The sequence below is a fragment of the Oncorhynchus tshawytscha genome, linkage group LG13 (genome assembly GCF_018296145.1).
Source record: "Oncorhynchus tshawytscha isolate Ot180627B linkage group LG13, Otsh_v2.0, whole genome shotgun sequence".
Taxonomy (NCBI): Eukaryota; Metazoa; Chordata; class Actinopteri; order Salmoniformes; family Salmonidae; genus Oncorhynchus; species Oncorhynchus tshawytscha.
The window spans coordinates 68,112,909-68,128,796 of NC_056441.1; the positions used below are offsets into that span (position 1 = coordinate 68,112,909).

Genomic DNA, 15,888 nt, shown 5'->3' on the forward strand with positions numbered 1-15,888 from the left:
CGAGTCACTGCTGCCGCTCATGATAAATTCCATTTTTTTTGTGGCCCCCACCCCCACCAAAGTTGCCCATCCCTGATGTACATATGCATTTGCTTTAATAACGTTTCTAATTAATTGGAGAATCCCATTGAAAAAGTTGTATAGCCTGCTGAATTGTCTCTGTAAGTGTTCAGAAGAATACAATTCCAGATGTGAGTTGAAGCGAGGGGCTTAAGTACTCTGAACCCTGCCAATGTAGAACAGATCCTTTTATAACACCTGTCCTTTCACTTATCACTCTTTTTTCAGTTTTTTCCTTCACTCATGATTATTTATTATTAAGCTATATGTTCGTGCCTGCCTGCTTCCATGGCTTTTGCACTTTGTGTGGGAGTTGGATGGCATATCTGTCGCGTTCTGACCTTAGTTCCTTTTTTATGTCTTTATTTTAGTTGGTCAGGGCTTGACTTGGGGTGGGCATTCTATGTTGTTTTTCTATGTTTTGTTCTGTTGTTATATTTCTATGTGTTTGGCCTAGTATGGTTCTCAATCAGAGGCAGGTGTCAGTCGTTGTCTCTGATTGGGAGCCATATTTAGGTAGCCTGTTCTCTATTGTGTTTTGTGGGTGGTTGTATCCCGTGTTAGTGTTTTCACCAATACGGGACTTTTGTTTGTACTTTTGTTCAGTTGATTTATTAAATATATCATTATGGACACTTACCACGCTGCACATTGGTCTGATCCTTGCTGCTCCTCCTCTGAAGAAGAGGAATTTCGTTACAGAACCCCCCACCAGAAAAGGACCAAGCATCGTGGTAATGGGAAGCAGAAATCTCAAGACTCATGGACATGAGAGGAATTTTGGAGGGCAAGGGACCCTGGGCACAGGCTGGGGAATATCGCCGCCCCAAGGCAGAGCTGGAGGCAGCTAAAGCTGAGGGACTGTGGTGTGAGGAGCACGGCTGGGACGAGAGGCAGCCCCAAAAACTTCTTGGGGTGGGGGGCACACGGGGAGTGTGGCTAAGTCAGGTAGAAGACTTGAGCCAACTCCCGTGCTTATCGTGGAGAGAGGTGGACCGGGCAGGCACAGTGTTATGCCGTGAGGCGCACGCATAGTCCACCGGTGCGCAGGCATAGCCCGGTGCGTTACAGTGCAGCGCCTCGTATCGGCCGGGCTAGAGTGGGCATCGAGCCAGGTGCCATGAAGCCGGCTCAGCGCATCTGGTCTCCAGTGCATCTCCTCGGGCCGGGGTACATGGCACCAGCCCTACGCATGGTGTCCCCGGTTCTCCAGCACAGCCCAGTGTGGTCTATTCCACCTCGCCGCTCTGGCCTGGCTACAGGGAGCATTCAACCAGGTAAGGGCAGGCTCGGTGCTCGAGACCTCCAGTGCGCCTCCACGGTCTGGTCTATCCGGTGCCTCCTCCACGCACCAGCCCTCCGGTGGCAGCCCCCTGCACCAGGCTGTCTCTCCATCTCCTCCCTAGAGGTGCTCCCTCCCGTCCAGCGCTGCCGGAGTCTCCCTCCCGTCCAGCGCTGCCGGAGTCTCCCTCCCGTCCAGCGCTGCCGGAGTCTCCCTCCCGTCCAGCGCTGCCGGAGTCTCCCTCCCGTCCAGCGCTGCCGGAGTCTCCCGTCCATTCGGGACCCATTGCTAGGGTCCCCAATCCGGGGTCGGTTTTTGTGGGTGGTTGTATCCTGTGTTAGTGTTTTCACCATACGGGACTGTTTTGGTTGTTTGTACTTTTGTAATTTTGTTCTGTTGATTTTCTTAAATATATCATTATGGACACTTACCACACTGCACATTGGTCTGATCCTTGCTACTCCTCCTCTGAAGAGGAATTTCGTTACAATATCATCTTATAAAAATTGTTTCCATTGCCTTAGCAGCTTGGTAGTCAGATGAAGTTGGTATCTCAGGAGACCTCGTACTTGCATATCTTTGCATGGGTCGGTCTGTTTTTTGTTTATTTTATGGCCCATTGTGTATCTGGTCATAAATGAACTATGCCACTCCTACCAGTGCTGTTGTAAGATACGTTTGGAGAATAACCCTCTTATTGTATTTAGGGCATAGAAACATTGAAGTACCTCTAAGAGCACACAAACAACCTCCTGTTATCTGAAATATGTTTCAGGAACCAGGGAGGCTGGGTTTCTCTATGCCCTGGCTGCAGCAGCTCTCTCCCATGCCCTATCCCAGGTCTGCTCCACTGGAGGTGCTGCGCTCGTGCTCGTGTGGTGTGAACCCAAGCAGTAGCTCTGAACCTGGCCTCCGCTGGGGTGGCTGTCCTAACAACCTGCACTACGGCCTCCACATGGGAGCAATGTTCACTGACACCCATGAAAGCCAAGAGGTCACGACCCCAGGCCAGCACACTAATGCATCGCCACAACCGTGAATTGGGCAGAAATGTAACACTGGCATATTTATTTTCATGTTGTGATTTATGGTACCCTACCTCTAGCAATTTACACAATGTTTCAGTATGGTTTATTACTTGGTATTTACAAAAGAAATTGAAGTCAAGTGTCTTGTGGAAGGGAACAACAGCTACAGCATGGTCACCCTAAGATTTACATGTTCAAGTTTTTAAATGGAACAGTTGAGGAACACGGGACATTGATAACCTTTGACTGATTGTGTGTGTTTCAGGCTTTGAGTGAGGCTCTGCAGGCGGTATGGAAGTGTCACGGCGTGTCTGGCTCCTGCTCAATCAGGAGAGGTCTGCAGAACCTGAAGCTGGTTGCCAAAGCTCTAAAGACTAAGTACCTGTCTGCCACTAAGGTGATCCTGCGGTCCGTGGGGGTTAGAACACAGCTAGTGCCTCGAGATATTGGCATTCGGCCAATCAGAGACAGCGAGCTGGTGTATCTACAGAGCACACCGGACTTCTGCACAGAGGATGCCAAGATGAGCTCACTGGGTTAGTGTCCAGTCAGTAGTAATCTTCAGGGCCAAACATTAGCTTGGTGTGTAATATGTTACATGACAAAAATTGGGCATTTGTACATGGCTGTCTACAACCTTAACTTAAATGCATTAAGCCAGGCGTCAGTTGTAAATATTTTAGCTGCTTGTTTCTTTTTTTTTTCTCTCCATAGACAATGCAACGAGACGTTGAGTGGCAGTGACGGCTGTGATCTCATGTGCTGTGGTCGAGGCCACAGTCCTTACAGAGTGGCTGGTGGAGAAATGCCACTGAAGCTTTCACTGGTGGACTGGGAGATGTTTCGTATTGCGTCAGACAACAACATTGACGAATACGCTGATTCGGTGTGCGAGTTCATTAGAACGTGCGTTGAAGATGTCGTTCCCATAGCAACGATTAAAACATTCTCTAACCAGAAACCGTGGATTGATGGCAGCATTCGTGTGAAACTGAAGGCGCGAACCACTGCTTTTAATCAGGGCAAGGTGTCTGGTAACATGACTGAATACAAACAGTGCAGCTATTCCCTCCGCAAGGCTATCAAACAAGCTAAGCGCCAGTACAGAGACAAAGTAGAATCTCAATTCAACGGCTCAGACACAAGAGGCATGTGGCAGGGTCTACAGTCAATCACGGACTACAGAAAGAAACCCAGCCCAGTCACGGACCAGGATGTCTTGCTCCCAGGCAGACTAAATAACTTTTTTGCCCGCTTTGAGGACAATACAATGCCACTGACACGGCCTGCAACAAAAACATGCGGTCTCTCCTTCACTGCAGCCGAAGTGAGTAAGACATTTAAACGTGTTAACCCTCGCAAGGCTGCAGGCCCAGACGGCATCCCCAGCCGCGCCCTCAGAGCATGCGCAGACCAGCTGGCCGGTGTGTTTACGGACATATTCAATCAATCCCTATACCAGTCTGCTGTTCCCACATGCTTCAAGAGGGCCACCATTGTTCCTGTTCCCAAGAAAGCTAAGGTAACTGAGCTAAACGACTACCGCCCGTAGCACTCACATCCGTCATCATGAAGTGCTTTGAGAGACTAGTCAAGGACCATATCACCTCCACCCTACCTGACACCCTAGACCCACTCCAATTTGCTTACCGCCCAAATAGGTCCACAGACGATGCAATCTCAACCACACTGCACACTGCCCTAACCCATCTGGACAAGAGGAATACCTATGTGAGAATGCTGTTCATCGACTACAGCTCGGCATTCAACACCATAGTACCCTCCAAGCTCGTCATCAAGCTCGAGACCCTGGGTCTCGACCCCGCCCTGTGCAACTGGGTACTGGACTTCCTGACGGGCCGCCCCCAGGTGGTGAGGATAGGCAACAACATCTCCTCCCTGCTGATCCTCAACACTGGGGCCCCACAAGGGTGCGTTCTGAGCCCTCTCCTGTACTCCCTGTTCACCCACGACTGCGTGGCCACGCACGCCTCCAACTCAATCATCAAGTTTGCGGACGACACAACAGTGGTAGGCTTGATTACCAACAACGACGAGATGGCCTACAGGGAGGAGGTGAGGGCCCTCGGAGTGTGGTGTCAGGAAAATAACCTCACACTCAACGTCAACAAAACTAAGGAGATGATTGTGGACTTCAGGAAACAGCAGAGGGAACACCCCCATCCACATCGATGGAACAGTAGTGGAGAGGGTAGCAAGTTTTAAGTTCCTCGGCATACACATCACAGACAAACTGAATTGGTCCACTCACACAGACAGCATCGTGAGGAAGGCGCAGCAGCGCCTCTTCAACCTCAGGAGGCTGAAGAAATTCGACTTGTCACCAAAAGCACTCACAAACTTCTACAGATGCACAATCGAGAGCATCCTGGCGGGCTGTATCACCGCCTGGTATGGCAACTGCACCGCCCTCAACCGTAAGGCTCTCCAGAGGGTAGTGAGGTCTGCACAACGCATCACCGGGGGCAAACTACCTGCCCTCCAGGACACCTACACCACCCGATGCTACAGGAAGGCCATAAAGATCATCAAGGACATCAACCACCCGAGCCACTGCCTGTTCACCCCGCTGTCATCCAGAAGGTGAGGTCAGTACAGGTGCATCAAAGCTGGGACCGAGAGACTGAAAAACAGCTTCTATCTCAAGGCCATCAGACTGTTAAACAGCCACCACTAACATTGAGTGGCTACTGCCAACACACTGTCAATGACTGTCAATGACACTGACTCTACTCCAGCCACTTTAATAATGGGAATTGATGGGAAATGATGTAAATATATCACTAGCCACTTTAAACAATGCTACCTTATATAATGTTACTTACCCTACATTATTCATCTCATATGCATACGTAGATACTGTACTCTATATCATCGACTGCATCCTTATGTAATACATGTATCACTAGCCACTTTAACTATGCCACTTGGTTTACATACTCATCTCATATGTATATACTGTACTCGATATCATCTACTGTATCTTGCCTATGCTGCTCTGTACCATCACTCATTCATATATCCTTATGTACATATTCTTTATCCCCTTACACTGTGTATAAGACAGTAGTTTTTTGGAATTGTTAGTTAGATTACTTGTTCGTTATTACTGCATTGTCGGAACTAGAAGCACAAGCATTTCGCTACACTCGCATTAACATCTGCTAACCATGTGTATGTGACAAATAAAATTTGATTTGATTTGATTTGGTGCTGCTACGTGAGCTGGAGAACATGTCACAGGACAGTGGAGAGACACGTTTGCATGTGAACTAACCAACTCTTCAACTTAACCCAGGCTTCTCCAGGATTGAAATCAAAGAACTGTACCAACAATGTTTTTACTTTCAGCTCTTGCCTAATATAAATTCTCATGAACATAATTCATTACATTTCAGAATATTTCTATCACTGGGTATTCTATGAATATTGCCAGGGATGTGTGTTTATAAAGAATTATTCATATACTGCTGTTATACCATCAATATAATTTATTAGCATGCATCTATGATGTATTGACTATCTTTGTGGTAATGGGAATCCCTAAAGGGTGTATAATATTTGACCTATGTTTTTTATGTGGAACAGTTGAAACAGGAATTGAAGAGTGTTTCAGGGATCTGCACTTCTCTTATCTGTAGGACGATGAAGTGTTTATTACAGAAGGTCTCATTTTATACTCCTTTTTGTAACCTGAGCAGTATTTGGTGGATGTTTGTGACTGGGAACTTCTGTAGCAAGTATACAGCATAGTATTTGCTAGGACTTAGCTGCCACTAGGCTACAAAAACAAACTTAATATACTATTTGAAAAACTTGTCGTTTGTCTGTAGAATTTAAATATATCACACAGTATGTTGTATATAAAAAAAGTATATTTGGCAACATTTCTGTTTCATTTTCTAATCCAAATATCTACATGGGTGTAATGATGAGTCGGGTGCAGGTGAAACGTTTTAATAAAACAACAAAACTAAGAACACAACACTAACATAAGCCAGTACGCTGAGACACAAGAACCATACCAACTGGTGATTGAACCTGGGAGAGTGACATATAAAGGCATTTTTACTCTAATAGCTGCTGGCTTCTATTGCAGTCTTGGAGCTCCCCTCTGTACTCCTTTGCAACCAGAGGACTTCTCTGACACAGGCCGTAAGTTATTTTCATGGACACCACCACTACACAAGTGATCCCTTCCATGAACAAAAGATGGTTCTATGTGGAGCATCTGTCGGGTCATATTCCACACCAGATCAGAGCTACACAACATATACCTACTCAAACCACTGTTGGCTAAACAATTTCGTAGTAAAGTCAAGTGCCATCTCTTTCCCATTGATTATCTCCTGTTGTACAAAAAAAATGCAGCAATTTTCCAGAGGCTCAGAGTTAGTCTTATATTTCCAGGTAGCTCCTTTCTTCTTATGTCCTTCACTTCTAAATTTTCCCACCCCCTGTTTTCTTTTTTGTATTGATACATTTTTAAATGTTTTATTCTGTTAGTAGATTTTGAAAAAAGTGTAAATCATTCTCCAAATGAATCATGCAAATTAGCATTTTATCATTAGAGGTAGAAAGTATTTTTGAAATACTACTTGAATTATTACTGTAAAATATTATTGTAATATTACATTCTTGCCAGTTACATATCTAGCCCTCCTTATTAGTCTTCCTCACTGCTAATAGAATTAGTAGCATACCTAGCTAACCAAATACCTAGCTGGACTAGCTGCATTGGTCGTTTTGACTCATCACATAAGCTGCTGCTATTGTTTATCTATCCTGTTGTCTAGTCACTTTACCCCTACATACAGTGCCTTCGGAAAGTATTCAGACCCATTGACTTTTTCCACATTTTGTTACGTAACGGCCTTGTTCTAAAATGGATTACATAACAAAAATCCTCAGCAATCTACACACCCCATAATTACTAAGCAAAAACTGTTTTTTCGACATTTTTACAAAATGTGTTAAAACTGAAATACCTTATTTACATAAGTATTCAGATCCTTTGCTATGAGACTCAAAATTGAGGTCAGATGCATCCTGTTTCCATTGATCATCCTTGAGATGTTTCTAAAACTTGATTGGAGTCTACCTGTGGTAAATTTAATTGATTGGACATTAAATTGGACACCTGTCAGTAAAAAGCACCTAAAGACTCTCAGACCAGGAGAAACAAGATTATCTGGTCTGATGAAACCAAGATTGAACTCTTTGGCCTGAATGCCAAGAGTTACGTCTGGAGGAAACCTGCCACCATCCCTACAGTGACGCATGGTGGTGGCAGCATCATGCTGTGGGGGATGTTTTTCAGCGGCAGGAACTGGGAGACTAGTCAGGATTGAGGCAAAGATGAACAGAGCAAAGTACAGAGAGATCCTTGATGAAAACTTGCTCTAGAGCACTGAGAACATCAGACTCGGGCGACGGTTCACCTTCCAACAGGACAATGACCATAGGCACACAGCTAAGACAATGCAGGAGTGGCTTCGGGAAAAGTCTCAATGTCCTTGAGTGGCCCAGCCAGAGCCCGGACTTGAACCCAAATCAAACATCTCTGGAGAGACCTGAAAATAGCTGTGCAGCAACGCTCCCCATCCAACCTAACAGAGCTTGAGAGGATCTGCAGAGAAGAATGGGAGGAAATCCCCAAATACAGGTGTGCCAAGCTTGTAGCATCATATCCAAGAAGACTCGATGCTGTAATCGCTGCCAAAGGTGCTTCAACAAAGTACTGAGTAAAGGGTCTGAATACTTATGTAAATCTAATATTTCCGTTTTTTAATTTAAAAAAAAATTCACTAACATTTCTAAAAAAACAGTTTTTGCTTTGTCATTATGGGGTATTGTGTGTAGATTGATGAGGGGAAAAAACTGTTTAATACATATTAGAATAAGGCTACACGCTTCAGCACTCAGCGGTCCCATTCTTTGACCTTGTGTGGCCTACCACTTCACAGATTAGCCATTGTAGCTCCTAGTCGTTTCCATTTCACAATATCAGCACTTACAGTTAAGCGGGGCAGCTCTTGCAGGGCAGAAATTTGACGAATTAACTTGTTGGAAAGGTAGCATCCTATGACGGTGCCACGTTGCTAGTCACTGACTTCTTCAGTATGAGCCATTCTACTGCCAATCTTTGGAGATTGCATGGCTGTGTTCTTCGTTTTATACACCTGTCAGCAACGGGTGTGGCTGAACTAGCCAAATCCACAAAGTTGAAGGGGTGTCCACATACTTTTGGTGTAGTGTAACTGCCTCACTTACCTCGTACCCCTGCACATCAACTCGGTACTGGTAGCCTGTGTATATAGCCACAATATTGTTACTCATTGTGTATTTATTCCTTGTTATTTTTTATTTTTTCATTTTTTATTTTTCTCTCTGCATTGTTGGTAAGTAAGCATTTCACTGTTAGTCTACACCTGTTTACAAAGCATGTGACAACATTTGATTTGATTAGACTTACTAGCTCATGCTGCTGCTGCTTGCTTGCCTCCAAACTGACTCTCCAATGCAGGATGACATAACACCCTAGCAGGATGAGTTAGCTTAGTCTTTTTTTGTCCTCCTCAGCAATGATGGGTGCTGACGTTATCAAAGTTTGAGTGCTTCTTACAGTCCACCCTGTTTTCCTATGATTGTGGCTGGCTGCTTTGGGGAACTTATACTTTATTTTTCTGTAATTCTCTTTTTATTAGAATGTTATTTTCTTTTAACAGGGGTTTCATAGACAACCAAAGCGTACCACAAAGACTAAGTACAATAAAAGGAATAAGGATACAGCAAAACATTATACAATCAGGCAGTCATAAAATAGAGAGAGAAAAAATATATAAACATATTTATAACATGGGGCATTTATGGGAGGACTACATAGGACTACAATGGAGACCAGATTTTCCTAAATGTATCAGACTTCTGGTGTAAATCGAAGGTAAATTTCTCTAGGGATAGAATAGCAGAAGCTTGAGAGCCACATTCTCGCAGATGGTACTTCAGGTGTGGACCAAATCAAATTTCATTGGTCACATACACATGGTTAGCAGATGTTATTGCGAGTGTAGCGAAATGCTTGTGCTTCTAGCCCTGACAGCGCAGCAATATCTAACATGTAATCTAACAATTCCACAACTACCTAATACACACAAATCTAAATAAAGGAATGGAATAAGAATATATACATATAAATATATGGATGAGCAATGACTGAGAGGTATAGGCAAGATGCAATAGATGGTATAAAATACAGCATATACATATGAGATGAGTAATGCAAGATATGTAAACATTATTAAAGTGACTCGTGATCCATTTATTTATGTGGCCAATGATTTCAAGTCTGTATGTAGGTAGCAGCTTCTCTGTGTTAGTGATGGCTGTTTAACAGTCTGATGACCTTGAGATAGAAACTGTTTTTCAGTCTCTCGGTCCCAGATTTGATGCACCTGTACTGACTGCCTTCTGGATGGTAGCGGGGTGAACAGTCAGTGGCTCGGGTGGTTGTTGTCCTTTTTTGACCTTCCCGTGACATCGGGTGTTCTGGAGGGCAGGTAGTTTGCCCCCGGTGATACGTTGTGCAGACCGCACCACCCTCTGCCTAGCATAATAATAACAATATGTATTTTTTGGGCTAAGTAAACAAGGGTATTGAACAGACATTCAGAGTCAAGGTCAAACACAACGTTACAATAAAAGTAGAGCAAATATAAATTCTGAGCAGACCAGTAATATAGTTGCAGATTTGGCAGAGACCCCTCCTAAATCCTTAGGCTTAATTAGACTGGTAAATTTGGTTCTAGATTTCTTATTGTTCCAGATATATTTAGATATATTGGCATTCATTTTCTGAAAAAAAAGGACTGAGATAGACGGCAGGGGATATATTGGAATAGATCATTTAGCCGAGGAAGGATCTTGACAACATTAATCCTGCCAAAAAAAGAGGTCTCTGGTTTAGACATGTATAAAGCACATCATCAGCAAATAATGAAATTCTATGCTCTTCATCGCCCATGGAGATACCTGTTTCGGTATGATATGTTAGATAAAGGAATAACGACAGACACCAATGTCAGGTTCAATAGCCTTGTTTGTGCATTGTAAGAATGGCTACAACTGGAGTCCGGGGAACAGTCCGGCTAGTCGATTGCCTATCAACTAGACTCCGTAACATCATCCTTTTCAATAGAAAGTGCAAACACTAAAGGCATAACATTAAATTCTTAACAGTCAGGTCATAACAATAGAAAAAGCATTACATTTTCTTTTTTACTTCAGTTGTCATCTTCCTTTTTTAATTTCAATTTAATTATTTAAGAACAAATATAGATTTTAATTAACCGAGGGCAAGTTAACAGTCCCTTGCTTACAGAGTAAGCCTGTCCGGTGGCTTGCACAGCCGACCCACCCGTGAGTAAGTATTGGCTCTGACAGGGGTAGGATTAGGGGCACGAGCTGGAGAGCTTGGTGGGGTAGAAGCCTCACCTTCAGTTGGCCCATGTCTCAATTCTGCACCCCTTACCCTTAGGCCTGGACTGTGATCCAGCTCATCTAGGTGAGTGTATGGCGTGTTCTGGTTTGTCTGCTCTGCTACGCGCAGATCCACCCAATTGCGACGATAGAGGGAGCCACCACTATCCACCAGGTAAGAACGTGGTGCAACTCTCTGCAGGCATGTGCCCAGCCTCCAAAGTCCTGTGTGGTCTCCCGGCAGCGGTTTCATCCTTATCGTTTCACCCACCTCCAGCTCTGGTAGGTCCCGAGCAGTCCAGTCGTAGAAGCACTTAGCGAGCTGCTTTCTGTGACGCAGTTTGTCCGTGACGCCAACCATGACGCAGGGCTCAAGTAGCTTGTTAGCTACGGGGATGGTAGTCTTCAGACGTCTGGACAGAAGGCGTTGTGCTGGGCTGCTGTCCATGTTTTCAGTGGGTGTGTTCCTCCACTGTAAGATCGCTTTCCATGGGTCATTGCTGTCACGCAAGGCCCTGCTTAACAGGTTTTTTGCAATCTTGACAGCTGATTCTGCCTTGCCATTTGCTTTTGGGTGTCTTGGAGAGGAGGTCACGTGGTCAAACTCCCATTCTGAGGCGAAACGCTTGAACTGTGCAGTGAATTGTGGGCCATTGTCCGTGATTACCTTGTCAGGCTGACCTTGCCTTGCAAACTGCGCCTTGCAGCGCTTTATGACCGTCTCTGCAGACAAGTCAGTGAGCAGTTCAATTCCCAAAAGTCAGAGTAGTGATCAACAATGAGAAGATAGTCCTTTTGTCTGTGGCTGAATAAGTCCATGCTGACGATTTGCCAGGCCCTTGTGGGCAGTTCGTGTGACATCATGGTTTCCTTTTGCTGTTCATGAGCGTACTCGTTGCATGTGGTACAGTTGCTGACAAAGTCTTTCATTTCTGCTTGCATGTTTGGCCAGTATAATGTTTCACGAGCCTGGCGGTAGCATGCATCACCTCCAACGTGACTGGAGTGTATGCGGGTAAGCATCTCTGGACGTAGTGATTTGGGAATAATGACCTTCTGACATCTGAACAAGACGCCATTTTGCACACTGATCTCATCTCGAAAGGTCCAGTATTCTCTCACTGTGAAAGGTGTCTCCTCTTTTAGGTATGGCCAACCTGCGAGAGCCATGGACTTCAGTGACTGTAGGCGTTCGTCCTTGTCAGTGTGTTGCCTTATCTGGGCTAGGCGGTGATCTGTGACGTTTAAGTAGTCTGCCTGATTGATCTGTTGAACATCTTGTTGTTCCTGCTGTAGCGAACAGATGGCCTGCCGCTGATAGACAGTGCCTCTGCCTGTACATTGTGTTGTTGCCCTGCTCAGTGTGTCGCTGATGTACATCTCTGGTCCTGGCTTGTAAATGACCTTCAGGCTGTAGTTTTGCAGAGTCAGGAGCATGCTTTGAAGCCTCTTGGGCGCGTTGAGGAGAGGTTTACTGAATATGGCAATGAGTGGTTTGTGGTCAGTTTCAGCGATGACCAGGTCTCGCCCATATAAGTATGGAATGGAATGATGGAATGATGGAATGATGGAATGATGGAATCGCTGGCAAGAGAAGACGATGCTGAGGCACTCTTTCTCAATTTGTGCATAGTTTTGTTCGGTGGGGGTGAGCGCTCTCGAGGCAAACGCAACGGGCTGGCCTTCCTGCATAAGGCAGCATCCAAGTCCCCTTTGGCTGGAGTCGCTCTGGATTGTGACAGGCTTCATGACATCGTAGTAGCGCAACACTGGCATGGATGAAGCCAGAGATTTCATCTCCTGCACTGCGGCCTCGTGCTTGGGTAGCCAGTGCCATGGTGTGTCTTTGTCCAGCAACCGGCGCAGAGGCTCACAGACTGCTGATAGGTGTGGCATGAACTTTGCAAGATAGTTTGCAAAGCCGATGAGACGCTGTACTCCTTTTGCATCAGATGGGTTTGGAATGTCGAGGATCGCTCTGACCTTGTCTGGGTCCGGCTTCAGGCCTTTTGCCGAGAGAATGTGGCCATGGAAGTGGACGTCTTTCACCTTGAACTGCAGCTTCTTCAGGCCAAGGCGAAGCTTAACTGATCGGCAGCGCTCCATCAGTGCCAGAAGCTTCACATCGTGGTCGCGTACTGCTTCTTCGTCTGTGTCACCACAGCCTACGATCAGGACATCATCTGCGATGGGTTCAATGCCCTTGAGCCCAGCCAGTAACTCGTGCTGCTTACGTTGGTATATCTCAGGCGCCACCGAGACACCAAAGGGGAGCTTGAGCCAGCGTTTCCGACCCCAGGGGGTCCAGAAGGTAGTCATGAGGCTGCTTTCTTCATCCAGCTTGCATTGAAGGAATGCATCTCGGGCATCCACCAAGGTGAAAATCCTGGCCTTGGGAAGCTTATAGAGGACATCCTCTAGTGTCGGCATGATGTAGTGGGATCGTTTCAGTGCTTGGTTCAGATGCTTTGGGTCGATGCAGACCCTCAGCTTCTCTGGTTTTTTCACTATGACCATATTGCTGATCCAGTCAGTTGGTTCAGTCACAGATGTCTGCGCCTATACTGTACTTAGCTACAAAAATAACAAACGTGTGTTTTCCGAGCCACTTCTGATACCATGTTTCGGTATGATATGTTAAATAAAGGAATAACGACAGACACCAATGTCAGGTTCAATAGCCTTGTTTGTGCATTGTACGAATGGCTACAACTGGAGTCCGGGGAACAGTCCGGCTAGTCGATTGCCTATCAACTAGACTCCGTAACAATGCCCCTGATGTTATTACTAGACCTTATTGCCTCATCCAGTCGATGTACGACTAATGAGAACAGAGCAGGAGATAAAGGACAGCCTCGACGACATCCCCTACCGATAGAAATCTTTCTGATAATTTACCATTTGTGTTAACTGCCGCTGATCGGTCAGAATTGAGTCATTTTACTAAATTAATAAAACGGTCACTCAGATTCACTTTTTCTAATAGAGCAAAAAATAATTTCCACTCAACTCTATTGAAGGCCTTTTCGGCATCGAGAGAGACAATGAGTGCATGGTCTTTAATTCTGCCAAGGTGGTTTATGATATTCAAAGCACGTCTCACATTGTCCGTTCCAAATCTATCTTGTACATTGTGAAGTATAAAGAGATTTGTTGAAGTCGCAAAACTTATTATTGATAAGCAATGGAAAAGAAGTAGAGATATCTGCCATCCTTATAGACTTAATCGATCTTTCATTCTGTTCTTTTAATAAGCCTAAGCATACCGCTAGCGGGACAACTTCCAGTGAATCTGGGGGGTGCGCAATTCAAATAAATAATCATAAAAATTATGAATATTAAACATTTAGGTACATACAAGTGTTTTATGGGGTGAAAGCTTAAATTCTTGTTAATCTAACTGCACTGTCTGATTTACAGTAGCTATTACAGCGAAAACATGCCATGCGATTGTTTGAGGACGACACCCCACATTTAAATATTTTTCCACCGGCACATATTTCATAAATTCACAAATAGCGATTAAATATTCACCTACTTTTTGAAAATGTTCCTCTGATTTGTCATCCAAAGGGTCCCAGCTATAACATATAGTGTCGTTTGTGAGAATACCCTAAAACTGGTCATTGGAAGAGCATGGTCTCTCTAAAAAGAATACTTCCGGGATAGTTTTTCTTTGGATTTTCTGCTACCATATCTATTGTGTTATACTGTCCTACATTATTTATTAACATTTCTACGAACTTCAAAGTGTTTTCTTTCCAATGGTACCAATTACAGTATATCACAAAAGTGAGTACACCCCTCACATTTTTGTAAATATGTGACAACACTGAAGAAATTACACTTTGCTACAATGTGTTTGGGGTCGTTATCATGTTGGAATACTGCCCTGCAGCCCAGTCTCTGAAGGAAGGGGGATCATGCTCTGCTTCAGTATGTCACAGTACATGTTGGCATTCATGGTTCCCTCAATGAACTGTAGCTCCCCAGTGCCGGGAACACTCATGCAGCCCCAGACCATGACACTCCCACCACCATGCTTGACTGTAGGCAAGACACACTTGTCTTTGTACTCCTCTCCTGGTTGCCGCCACATACGCTTGACACCATCTGAACCAAATAAGTTTTTCTTGGTCTCATCAGACCACAGGACCTGGTTCCAGTAATCCATGTCCTTAGTCTGCTTGTCTTCAGCAAACTGTTTGCAGGCTTTCTTGTGCATCATCTTTAGAAGAGGCTTCCTTCTGGGACGACAGCCATGCAGACCAATTTGATGCGGTGTACGGTGTATGTTCTGAGCACTGATAGGCTGACCCCCCCACCCCTTCAACCTCTGCAGCAATGCTGGCAGCACTCATACATCTATTTCCCAAAGACAACCTCTGGATATGACGCTGAGCACGTGCACTCAACTTCTTTGGTCAACCATGGCGAGGCTGTTCTGAGTGGAACCTGTCCAGTTAAACCGCTGCATGGTCTTGGCCACCCTGCTGCAGCTCAGTTTCAGGGTCTTGGCAATCTTCTTATAGCCCAGGCCATCTTTATGTAGAGCAACAATTCTTTTTTTCAGATCCTCAGAGAGTTCTTTGCCATGAGGTGCCATGTTGAACTTCCAGTGACCAGTCAGTATGAGGGAGTGTGAGAGCGAGGACACCAAATTTAACACACATTCACACCTGAGACCTTGTAACACGAACGAGTTACATGACACCGGGGAGGGGAAATGGCTAATTGGGCCCAATTTGGACATTTTCACTTAGGGGTGTACTCACTTTTGTTGCCAGCGGTTTAGACATTAATGGCTGTGTGGTGAGTTATTTTGAGGGGACAGCAAATTTACACTGTTATACAAGCTGTACATTCACTACTTTACATTGTAGCAAAGTGTCATTTACTGAAGAGTTGTCCAGTGTTTTCTGTTTTTCTATATTTTCTTCAGTGTTGTCACATGAAAAGATATACTCAAATATTTACGAAAATGTGAGGGGTGTACAGTAATGTGATCATTTGTATTTT

General features: G+C 44.9%; 1 pseudogene; it reads left to right on the forward strand.

Annotated features, from left to right (window-relative positions):
• Nucleotides 1-1,925: 1,925 nt before the first annotated feature.
• LOC112266143 lies at nucleotides 1,926-3,262 on the forward strand (annotated as a pseudogene).
• Nucleotides 3,263-15,888: the final 12,626 nt, after the last annotated feature.